This window comes from Lepisosteus platostomus, chromosome 9 (genome assembly GCF_059453375.1).
Source record: "Lepisosteus platostomus isolate fLepPlt1 chromosome 9, fLepPlt1.hap1, whole genome shotgun sequence".
Lineage (NCBI taxonomy): Eukaryota > Metazoa > Chordata > Actinopteri > Semionotiformes > Lepisosteidae > Lepisosteus > Lepisosteus platostomus.
Genome location: NC_142619.1, coordinates 51,129,334 through 51,142,453, shown reverse-complemented (window position 1 = coordinate 51,142,453; position 13,120 = coordinate 51,129,334).

The following is a 13,120-nucleotide window of genomic DNA, read 5'->3' as shown; positions in this document are numbered from 1 at the left end:
ACAGTAAAAAACTTCTACGTAGTGTGGGATCGCTAACCCTAACCCTAGCTAGGGTTGAAAGTGTACATTCCTGCATAGTGTCTCAGAAGCCCTCCAATCATGAGATTTGAATTTTTTCCTCAAACCCAAATGTATCAGTCTCAAACAACCCAAACTGGTTTCAAAACCTCTTCGAAATGTATCTTCTTTAACAATCTGTCTTCTTTAGGCAAATTTTCATTGAGGTGAAAAATGCTGTCAAATGGTACATACATCGGCATGCTTTAAATGCCTGGCTAGGGTTAGGGTTAAAAGAACCATAGAATTTTGCCCGAAGTTACACTTCTAGCTGCACTTTAAATGACAAAATGAAGAGAGTTTACCCCTTAGAACAGGTATTCTTCACACTTTTCATCTGGCTCACTTTTGGGATAAAATGAGTGAATGGGGCAATATTCTGAAAGGTGGCCAAAAGTGTCCGAAAACTAAAAGTGCAGATAGGAGCAAATTATCACTCATCCTAAAGATAACTGGGGGCCCGGAATGCAGCACTGACAGTAAAAAACTTCTACGTAGTGTGGGATCGCTAACCCTAACACTAGCTAGGATTGAAAGTGTACATTCCTCCAGGGTGTCTCAGAAGCCCTCCAATCATGAGATTTGAATTTTTTCCTCAAACCCAAATGTATCAGTCTCAAACAACCCAAACGGGTTTCAAAACCTCTTGGAAATGTATCTTCTTTAATAATCTGTCTTCTTTAGGCAAATTTTCATTGAGGTGAAAAAGGCTGTCAGATGGTACATACATCGGCATGCTTTAAATGCCTGGCTAGGGTTAGGGTTAAAAGAACCATAGAATTTTGCCTGAAGTTACACTTCTAGCTGCACTTTAAATGACAAAATGGAAAGAGTCTACCCCTTAGAACAGGTATTCTTCACATTTTTCATCTGGCTCACTTTTGGGATATAATCAATGAATGGGGCATTATACTGAAAGGTGGCCAAAAGTGTCCGAAAACTAAATGTGCAGATAGGAACAAATTTTCACTCATCCTAAAGATAACTGGGGGCCCGGAATGCAGCACTGACAGAAAAAAACTTCTACGTAGTGTGGGATCGCTAACCCTAACCCTAGCTAGGGTTGAAAAGTGTACATTCCTGCTGGGTGTCTCAGAAGCCCTCCAATCATGAGATTTGAATTTTTTCCTCAAACCCCAAAATATAACTCTCAAACAACTCAAACAGATTTCAGAACCTCTTGGAAATGTATCTTCTTTAATAATCTGTCTTCTTTAGGCAAATTTTTACTGAGGTGAAAAATGATGTCAAATGGTACATACATCGGCATGCTTTAAATGCCTGGCTAGGGTTAGGGTTAAAAGAACCATAGAATTTTGCCCGAAGTTACACTTCTAGCTGCACTTTAAATGACAAAATGAAGAGAGTTTACCCCTTAGAACAGGTATTCTTCACACTTTTCATCTGGCTCACTTTTGGGATAAAATGAGTGAATGGGGCAATATACTGAAAGGTGGCCAAAAGTGTCCGAAAACTAAAAGTGCAGATAGGAGCAAATTATCACTTATCCTAAAGATAACTGGGGGCCCGGAATGCAGCACTGACAGTAAAAAACTTCTACGTAGTGTGGGATCGCTAACCCTAACCCTAGCTAGGGTTGAAAGTGTACATTCCTGCATAGTGTCTCAGAAGCCCTCCAATCATGAGATTTGAATTTTTTCCTCAAACCCAAATGTATCAGTCTCAAACAACCCAAACTGGTTTCAAAACCTCTTGAAAATGAATCTTCTTTAATAATCTGTCTTCTTTAGGCAAATTTTCATTGAGGTGAAAAATGCTGTCAAATGGTACATACATCGGCATGTTTTAAATGCCTGGCTAGGGTTAGGGTTAAAAGAACCATAGAATTTTGCCCGAAGTTACACTTCTAGCTGCACTTTAAATGACAAAATGAAGAGAGTTTACCCCTTAGAACAGGTATTCTTCACACTTTTCATCTGGCTCACTTTTGGGATAAAATGAGTGAATGGGGCAATATTCTGAAAGGTGGCCAAAAGTGTCCGAAAACTAAAAGTGCAGATAGGAGCAAATTATCACTCATCCTAAAGATAACTGGGGGCCCGGAATGCAGCACTGACAGTAAAAAACTTCTACGTAGTGTGGGATCGCTAACCCTAACCCTAGCTAGGGTTGAAAGTGTACATTCCTGCATAGTGTCTCAGAAGCCCTCCAATCATGAGATTTGAATTTTTTCCTCAAACCCAAATGTATCAGTCTCAAACAACCCAAACTGGTTTCAAAACCTCTTCGAAATGTATCTTCTTTAACAATCTGTCTTCTTTAGGCAAATTTTCATTGAGGTGAAAAATGCTGTCAAATGGTACATACATCGGCATGCTTTAAATGCCTGGCTAGGGTTAGGGTTAAAAGAACCATAGAATTTTGCCCGAAGTTACACTTCTAGCTGCACTTTAAATGACAAAATGAAGAGAGTTTACCCCTTAGAACAGGTATTCTTCACACTTTTCATCTGGCTCACTTTTGGGATAAAATGAGTGAATGGGGCAATATTCTGAAAGGTGGCCAAAAGTGTCCGAAAACTAAAAGTGCAGATAGGAGCAAATTATCACTCATCCTAAAGATAACTGGGGGCCCGGAATGCAGCACTGACAGTAAAAAACTTCTACGTAGTGTGGGATCGCTAACCCTAACACTAGCTAGGATTGAAAGTGTACATTCCTCCAGGGTGTCTCAGAAGCCCTCCAATCATGAGATTTGAATTTTTTCCTCAAACCCAAATGTATCAGTCTCAAACAACCCAAACGGGTTTCAAAACCTCTTGGAAATGTATCTTCTTTAATAATCTGTCTTCTTTAGGCAAATTTTCATTGAGGTGAAAAAGGCTGTCAGATGGTACATACATCGGCATGCTTTAAATGCCTGGCTAGGGTTAGGGTTAAAAGAACCATAGAATTTTGCCTGAAGTTACACTTCTAGCTGCACTTTAAATGACAAAATGGAAAGAGTCTACCCCTTAGAACAGGTATTCTTCACATTTTTCATCTGGCTCACTTTTGGGATATAATCAATGAATGGGGCATTATACTGAAAGGTGGCCAAAAGTGTCCGAAAACTAAATGTGCAGATAGGAACAAATTTTCACTCATCCTAAAGATAACTGGGGGCCCGGAATGCAGCACTGACAGAAAAAAACTTCTACGTAGTGTGGGATCGCTAACCCTAACCCTAGCTAGGGTTGAAAAGTGTACATTCCTGCTGGGTGTCTCAGAAGCCCTCCAATCATGAGATTTGAATTTTTTCCTCAAACCCCAAAATATAACTCTCAAACAACTCAAACAGATTTCAGAACCTCTTGGAAATGTATCTTCTTTAATAATCTGTCTTCTTTAGGCAAATTTTTACTGAGGTGAAAAATGATGTCAAATGGTACATACATCGGCATGCTTTAAATGCCTGGCTAGGGTTAGGGTTAAAAGAACCATAGAATTTTGCCCGAAGTTACACTTCTAGCTGCACTTTAAATGACAAAATGAAGAGAGTTTACCCCTTAGAACAGGTATTCTTCACACTTTTCATCTGGCTCACTTTTGGGATAAAATGAGTGAATGGGGCAATATACTGAAAGGTGGCCAAAAGTGTCCGAAAACTAAAAGTGCAGATAGGAACAAATTATCACTCATCCTAAAGATAACTGGGGGCCCGGAATGCAGCACTGACAGTAAAAAACTTCTACGTAGTGTGGGATCGCTAACCCTAACCCTAGCTAGGGTTGAAAAGTGTACATTCCTGCTGGGTGTCTCAGAAGCCCTCCAATCATGAGATTTGAATTTTTTCCTCAAACCCAAAAATATAACTCTCAAACAACTCAAACAGATTTCAAAACCTCTTGGAAATGTATCTTCTTTAATAATCTGTCTTCTTTCGGCAAATTTTTACTGAGGTGAAAAATGATGTCAAATGGTACATACATCGGCATGCTTTAAATGCCTGGCTAGGGTTAGGGTTAAAAGAACCATAGAATTTTGCCCGAAGTTACACTTCTAGCTGCACTTTAAATGACAAAATGAAGAGAGTTTACCCCTTAGAACAGGTATTCTTCACACTTTTCATCTGGCTCACTTTTGGGATAAAATGAGTGAATGGGGCAATATACTGAAAGGTGGCCAAAAGTGTCCGAAAACTAAAAGTGCAGATAGGAACAAATTATCACTCATCCTAAAGATAACTGGGGGCCCGGAATGCAGCACTGACAGTAAAAAACTTCTACGTAGTGTGGGATCGCTAACCCTAACCCTAGCTAGGGTTGAAAGTGTACATTCCTGCATAGTGTCTCAGAAGCCCTCCAATCATGAGATTTGAATTTTTTCCTCAAACCCAAATGTATCAGTCTAAACAACCCAAACTGGTTTCAAAACCTCTTGGAAATGAATCTTCTTTAATAATCTGTCTTCTTTAGGCAAATTTTCATTGAGGTGAAAAATGCTGTCAAATGGTACATACATCGGCATGCTTTAAATGCCTGGCTAGGGTTAGGGTTAAAAGAACCATAGAATTTTGCCCGAAGTTACACTTCTAGCTGCACTTTAAATGACAAAATGAAGAGAGTTTACCCCTTAGAACAGGTATTCTTCACACTTTTCATCTGGCTCACTTTTGGGATAAAATGAGTGAATGGGGCAATATTCTGAAAGGTGGCCAAAAGTGTCCGAAAACTAAAAGTGCAGATAGGAGCAAATTATCACTCATCCTAAAGATAACTGGGGGCCCGGAATGCAGCACTGACAGTAAAAAACTTCTACGTAGTGTGGGATCGCTAACCCTAACCCTAGCTAGGGTTGAAGAGTGTACATTCCTGCTGGGTGTCTCAGAAGCCCTCCAATCATGAGATTTGAATTTTTTCCTCAAACCCAAAAATATAACTCTCAAACAACTCAAACAGATTTCAAAACCTCTTGGAAATGTGTCTTCTTTAACAATCTGTCTTCTTTAGGCAAATTTTCATTGAGGTGAAAAATGCTGTCAAATGGTACATACATCGGCATGCTTTAAATGCCTGGCTAGGGTTAGGGTTAAAAGAACCATAGAATTTTGCCCGAAGTTACACTTCTAGCTGCACTTTAAATGACAAAATGAAGAGAGTTTACCCCTTAGAACAGGTATTCTTCACACTTTTCATCTGGCTCACTTTTGGGATAAAATGAGTGAATGGGGCAATATACTGAAAGGTGGCCAAAAGTGTCCGAAAACTAAAAGTGCAGATAGGAGCAAATTATCACTTATCCTAAAGATAACTGGGGGCCCGGAATGCAGCACTGACAGTAAAAAACTTCTACGTAGTGTGGGATCGCTAACCCTAACCCTAGCTAGGGTTGAAAGTGTACATTCCTGCATAGTGTCTCAGAAGCCCTCCAATCATGAGATTTGAATTTTTTCCTCAAACCCAAATGTATCAGTCTCAAACAACCCAAACTGGTTTCAAAACCTCTTGAAAATGAATCTTCTTTAATAATCTGTCTTCTTTAGGCAAATTTTCATTGAGGTGAAAAATGCTGTCAAATGGTACATACATCGGCATGTTTTAAATGCCTGGCTAGGGTTAGGGTTAAAAGAACCATAGAATTTTGCCCGAAGTTACACTTCTAGCTGCACTTTAAATGACAAAATGAAGAGAGTTTACCCCTTAGAACAGGTATTCTTCACACTTTTCATCTGGCTCACTTTTGGGATAAAATGAGTGAATGGGGCAATATTCTGAAAGGTGGCCAAAAGTGTCCGAAAACTAAAAGTGCAGATAGGAGCAAATTATCACTCATCCTAAAGATAACTGGGGGCCCGGAATGCAGCACTGACAGTAAAAAACTTCTACGTAGTGTGGGATCGCTAACCCTAACCCTAGCTAGGGTTGAAAGTGTACATTCCTGCATAGTGTCTCAGAAGCCCTCCAATCATGAGATTTGAATTTTTTCCTCAAACCCAAATGTATCAGTCTCAAACAACCCAAACTGGTTTCAAAACCTCTTCGAAATGTATCTTCTTTAACAATCTGTCTTCTTTAGGCAAATTTTCATTGAGGTGAAAAATGCTGTCAAATGGTACATACATCGGCATGCTTTAAATGCCTGGCTAGGGTTAGGGTTAAAAGAACCATAGAATTTTGCCCGAAGTTACACTTCTAGCTGCACTTTAAATGACAAAATGAAGAGAGTTTACCCCTTAGAACAGGTATTCTTCACACTTTTCATCTGGCTCACTTTTGGGATAAAATGAGTGAATGGGGCAATATTCTGAAAGGTGGCCAAAAGTGTCCGAAAACTAAAAGTGCAGATAGGAGCAAATTATCACTCATCCTAAAGATAACTGGGGGCCCGGAATGCAGCACTGACAGTAAAAAACTTCTACGTAGTGTGGGATCGCTAACCCTAACACTAGCTAGGATTGAAAGTGTACATTCCTCCAGGGTGTCTCAGAAGCCCTCCAATCATGAGATTTGAATTTTTTCCTCAAACCCAAATGTATCAGTCTCAAACAACCCAAACGGGTTTCAAAACCTCTTGGAAATGTATCTTCTTTAATAATCTGTCTTCTTTAGGCAAATTTTCATTGAGGTGAAAAAGGCTGTCAGATGGTACATACATCGGCATGCTTTAAATGCCTGGCTAGGGTTAGGGTTAAAAGAACCATAGAATTTTGCCTGAAGTTACACTTCTAGCTGCACTTTAAATGACAAAATGGAAAGAGTCTACCCCTTAGAACAGGTATTCTTCACATTTTTCATCTGGCTCACTTTTGGGATATAATCAATGAATGGGGCATTATACTGAAAGGTGGCCAAAAGTGTCCGAAAACTAAATGTGCAGATAGGAACAAATTTTCACTCATCCTAAAGATAACTGGGGGCCCGGAATGCAGCACTGACAGAAAAAAACTTCTACGTAGTGTGGGATCGCTAACCCTAACCCTAGCTAGGGTTGAAAAGTGTACATTCCTGCTGGGTGTCTCAGAAGCCCTCCAATCATGAGATTTGAATTTTTTCCTCAAACCCCAAAATATAACTCTCAAACAACTCAAACAGATTTCAGAACCTCTTGGAAATGTATCTTCTTTAATAATCTGTCTTCTTTAGGCAAATTTTTACTGAGGTGAAAAATGATGTCAAATGGTACATACATCGGCATGCTTTAAATGCCTGGCTAGGGTTAGGGTTAAAAGAACCATAGAATTTTGCCCGAAGTTACACTTCTAGCTGCACTTTAAATGACAAAATGAAGAGAGTTTACCCCTTAGAACAGGTATTCTTCACACTTTTCATCTGGCTCACTTTTGGGATAAAATGAGTGAATGGGGCAATATTCTGAAAGGTGGCCAAAAGTGTCCGAAAACTAAAAGTGCAGATAGGAGCAAATTATCACTCATCCTAAAGATAACTGGGGGCCCGGAATGCAGCACTGACAGTAAAAAACTTCTACGTAGTGTGGGATCGCTAACCCTAACCCTAGCTAGGGTTGAAAGTGTACATTCCTGCATAGTGTCTCAGAAGCCCTCCAATCATGAGATTTGAATTTTTTCCTCAAACCCAAATGTATCAGTCTCAAACAACCCAAACTGGTTTCAAAACCTCTTCGAAATGTATCTTCTTTAACAATCTGTCTTCTTTAGGCAAATTTTCATTGAGGTGAAAAATGCTGTCAAATGGTACATACATCGGCATGCTTTAAATGCCTGGCTAGGGTTAGGGTTAAAAGAACCATAGAATTTTGCCCGAAGTTACACTTCTAGCTGCACTTTAAATGACAAAATGAAGAGAGTTTACCCCTTAGAACAGGTATTCTTCACACTTTTCATCTGGCTCACTTTTGGGATAAAATGAGTGAATGGGGCAATATTCTGAAAGGTGGCCAAAAGTGTCCGAAAACTAAAAGTGCAGATAGGAGCAAATTATCACTCATCCTAAAGATAACTGGGGGCCCGGAATGCAGCACTGACAGTAAAAAACTTCTACGTAGTGTGGGATCGCTAACCCTAACACTAGCTAGGATTGAAAGTGTACATTCCTCCAGGGTGTCTCAGAAGCCCTCCAATCATGAGATTTGAATTTTTTCCTCAAACCCAAATGTATCAGTCTCAAACAACCCAAACAGATTTCAGAACCTCTTGGAAATGTATCTTCTTTAATAATCTGTCTTCTTTAGGCAAATTTTCATTGAGGTGAAAAAGGCTGTCAGATGGTACATACATCGGCATGCTTTAAATGCCTGGCTAGGGTTAGGGTTAAAAGAACCATAGAATTTTGCCTGAAGTTACACTTCTAGCTGCACTTTAAATGACAAAATGGAAAGAGTCTACCCCTTAGAACAGGTATTCTTCACATTTTTCATCTGGCTCACTTTTGGGATATAATCAATGAATGGGGCATTATACTGAAAGGTGGCCAAAAGTGTCCGAAAACTAAATGTGCAGATAGGAACAAATTTTCACTCATCCTAAAGATAACTGGGGGCCCGGAATGCAGCACTGACAGTAAAAAACTTCTACGTAGTGTGGGATCGCTAACCCTAACCCTAGCTAGGGTTGAAAGTGTTCATTCCTGCAGGGTGTCTCAGAAGCCCTCCAATCATGAGATTTGAATTTTTTCCTCAAACCCAAATTTATCAGTCTCAAACAACCCAAACTGGTTTCAAAACCTCTTCGAAATGTATCTTCTTTAACAATCTGTCTTCTTTAGGCAAATTTTCATTGAGGTGAAAAATGCTGTCAAATGGTACATACATCGGCATGCTTTAAATGCCTGGCTAGGGTTAGGGTTAAAAGAACCATAGAATTTTGCCCGAAGTTACACTTCTAGCTGCACTTTAAATGACAAAATGAAGAGAGTTTACCCCTTAGAACAGGTATTCTTCACACTTTTCATCTGGCTCACTTTTGGGATAAAATGAGTGAATGGGGCAATATACTGAAATGTGGCCAAAAGTGTCCGAAAACTAAAAGTGCAGATAGGAGCAAATTATCACTCATCCTAAAGATAACTGGGGGCCCGGAATGCAGCACTGACAGTAAAAAACTTCTACGTAGTGTGGGATCGCTAACCCTAACCCTAGCTAGGGTTGAAAGTGTACATTCCTGCATAGTGTCTCAGAAGCCCTCCAATCATGAGATTTGAATTTTTTCCTCAAACCCAAATGTATCAGTCTCAAACAACCCAAACTGGTTTCAAAACCTCTTCGAAATGTATCTTCTTTAACAATCTGTCTTCTTTAGGCAAATTTTCATTGAGGTGAAAAATGCTGTCAAATGGTACATACATCGGCATGCTTTAAATGCCTGGCTAGGGTTAGGGTTAAAAGAACCATAGAATTTTGCCCGAAGTTACACTTCTAGCTGCACTTTAAATGACAAAATGAAGAGAGTTTACCCCTTAGAACAGGTATTCTTCACACTTTTCATCTGGCTCACTTTTGGGATAAAATGAGTGAATGGGGCAATATTCTGAAAGGTGGCCAAAAGTGTCCGAAAACTAAAAGTGCAGATAGGAGCAAATTATCACTCATCCTAAAGATAACTGGGGGCCCGGAATGCAGCACTGACAGTAAAAAACTTCTACGTAGTGTGGGATCGCTAACCCTAACACTAGCTAGGATTGAAAGTGTACATTCCTCCAGGGTGTCTCAGAAGCCCTCCAATCATGAGATTTGAATTTTTTCCTCAAACCCAAATGTATCAGTCTCAAACAACCCAAACGGGTTTCAAAACCTCTTGGAAATGTATCTTCTTTAATAATCTGTCTTCTTTAGGCAAATTTTCATTGAGGTGAAAAAGGCTGTCAGATGGTACATACATCGGCATGCTTTAAATGCCTGGCTAGGGTTAGGGTTAAAAGAACCATAGAATTTTGCCTGAAGTTACACTTCTAGCTGCACTTTAAATGACAAAATGGAAAGAGTCTACCCCTTAGAACAGGTATTCTTCACATTTTTCATCTGGCTCACTTTTGGGATATAATCAATGAATGGGGCATTATACTGAAAGGTGGCCAAAAGTGTCCGAAAACTAAATGTGCAGATAGGAACAAATTTTCACTCATCCTAAAGATAACTGGGGGCCCGGAATGCAGCACTGACAGAAAAAAACTTCTACGTAGTGTGGGATCGCTAACCCTAACCCTAGCTAGGGTTGAAAAGTGTACATTCCTGCTGGGTGTCTCAGAAGCCCTCCAATCATGAGATTTGAATTTTTTCCTCAAACCCCAAAATATAACTCTCAAACAACTCAAACAGATTTCAGAACCTCTTGGAAATGTATCTTCTTTAATAATCTGTCTTCTTTAGGCAAATTTTTACTGAGGTGAAAAATGATGTCAAATGGTACATACATCGGCATGCTTTAAATGCCTGGCTAGGGTTAGGGTTAAAAGAACCATAGAATTTTGCCCGAAGTTACACTTCTAGCTGCACTTTAAATGACAAAATGAAGAGAGTTTACCCCTTAGAACAGGTATTCTTCACACTTTTCATCTGGCTCACTTTTGGGATAAAATGAGTGAATGGGGCAATATACTGAAAGGTGGCCAAAAGTGTCCGAAAACTAAAAGTGCAGATAGGAACAAATTATCACTCATCCTAAAGATAACTGGGGGCCCGGAATGCAGCACTGACAGTAAAAAACTTCTACGTAGTGTGGGATCGCTAACCCTAACCCTAGCTAGGGTTGAAAAGTGTACATTCCTGCTGGGTGTCTCAGAAGCCCTCCAATCATGAGATTTGAATTTTTTCCTCAAACCCAAAAATATAACTCTCAAACAACTCAAACAGATTTCAAAACCTCTTGGAAATGTATCTTCTTTAATAATCTGTCTTCTTTCGGCAAATTTTTACTGAGGTGAAAAATGATGTCAAATGGTACATACATCGGCATGCTTTAAATGCCTGGCTAGGGTTAGGGTTAAAAGAACCATAGAATTTTGCCCGAAGTTACACTTCTAGCTGCACTTTAAATGACAAAATGAAGAGAGTTTACCCCTTAGAACAGGTATTCTTCACACTTTTCATCTGGCTCACTTTTGGGATAAAATGAGTGAATGGGGCAATATTCTGAAAGGTGGCCAAAAGTGTCCGAAAACTAAAAGTGCAGATAGGAGCAAATTATCACTCATCCTAAAGATAACTGGGGGCCCGGAATGCAGCACTGACAGTAAAAAACTTCTACGTAGTGTGGGATCGCTAACCCTAACACTAGCTAGGATTGAAAGTGTACATTCCTCCAGGGTGTCTCAGAAGCCCTCCAATCATGAGATTTGAATTTTTTCCTCAAACCCAAATGTATCAGTCTCAAACAACCCAAACGGGTTTCAAAACCTCTTGGAAATGTATCTTCTTTAATAATCTGTCTTCTTTAGGCAAATTTTCATTGAGGTGAAAAAGGCTGTCAGATGGTACATACATCGGCATGCTTTAAATGCCTGGCTAGGGTTAGGGTTAAAAGAACCATAGAATTTTGCCTGAAGTTACACTTCTAGCTGCACTTTAAATGACAAAATGGAAAGAGTCTACCCCTTAGAACAGGTATTCTTCACATTTTTCATCTGGCTCACTTTTGGGATATAATCAATGAATGGGGCATTATACTGAAAGGTGGCCAAAAGTGTCCGAAAACTAAATGTGCAGATAGGAACAAATTTTCACTCATCCTAAAGATAACTGGGGGCCCGGAATGCAGCACTGACAGAAAAAAACTTCTACGTAGTGTGGGATCGCTAACCCTAACCCTAGCTAGGGTTGAAAAGTGTACATTCCTGCTGGGTGTCTCAGAAGCCCTCCAATCATGAGATTTGAATTTTTTCCTCAAACCCCAAAATATAACTCTCAAACAACTCAAACAGATTTCAGAACCTCTTGGAAATGTATCTTCTTTAATAATCTGTCTTCTTTAGGCAAATTTTTACTGAGGTGAAAAATGATGTCAAATGGTACATACATCGGCATGCTTTAAATGCCTGGCTAGGGTTAGGGTTAAAAGAACCATAGAATTTTGCCCGAAGTTACACTTCTAGCTGCACTTTAAATGACAAAATGAAGAGAGTTTACCCCTTAGAACAGGTATTCTTCACACTTTTCATCTGGCTCACTTTTGGGATAAAATGAGTGAATGGGGCAATATTCTGAAAGGTGGCCAAAAGTGTCCGAAAACTAAAAGTGCAGATAGGAGCAAATTATCACTCATCCTAAAGATAACTGGGGGCCCGGAATGCAGCACTGACAGTAAAAAACTTCTACGTAGTGTGGGATCGCTAACCCTAACCCTAGCTAGGGTTGAAAGTGTACATTCCTGCATAGTGTCTCAGAAGCCCTCCAATCATGAGATTTGAATTTTTTCCTCAAACCCAAATGTATCAGTCTCAAACAACCCAAACTGGTTTCAAAACCTCTTCGAAATGTATCTTCTTTAACAATCTGTCTTCTTTAGGCAAATTTTCATTGAGGTGAAAAATGCTGTCAAATGGTACATACATCGGCATGCTTTAAATGCCTGGCTAGGGTTAGGGTTAAAAGAACCATAGAATTTTGCCCGAAGTTACACTTCTAGCTGCACTTTAAATGACAAAATGAAGAGAGTTTACCCCTTAGAACAGGTATTCTTCACACTTTTCATCTGGCTCACTTTTGGGATAAAATGAGTGAATGGGGCAATATTCTGAAAGGTGGCCAAAAGTGTCCGAAAACTAAAAGTGCAGATAGGAGCAAATTATCACTCATCCTAAAGATAACTGGGGGCCCGGAATGCAGCACTGACAGTAAAAAACTTCTACGTAGTGTGGGATCGCTAACCCTAACACTAGCTAGGATTGAAAGTGTACATTCCTCCAGGGTGTCTCAGAAGCCCTCCAATCATGAGATTTGAATTTTTTCCTCAAACCCAAATGTATCAGTCTCAAACAACCCAAACGGGTTTCAAAACCTCTTGGAAATGTATCTTCTTTAATAATCTGTCTTCTTTAGGCAAATTTTCATTGAGGTGAAAAAGGCTGTCAGATGGTACATACATCGGCATGCTTTAAATGCCTGGCTAGGGTTAGGGTTAAAAGAACCATAGAATTTTGCCTGAAGTTACA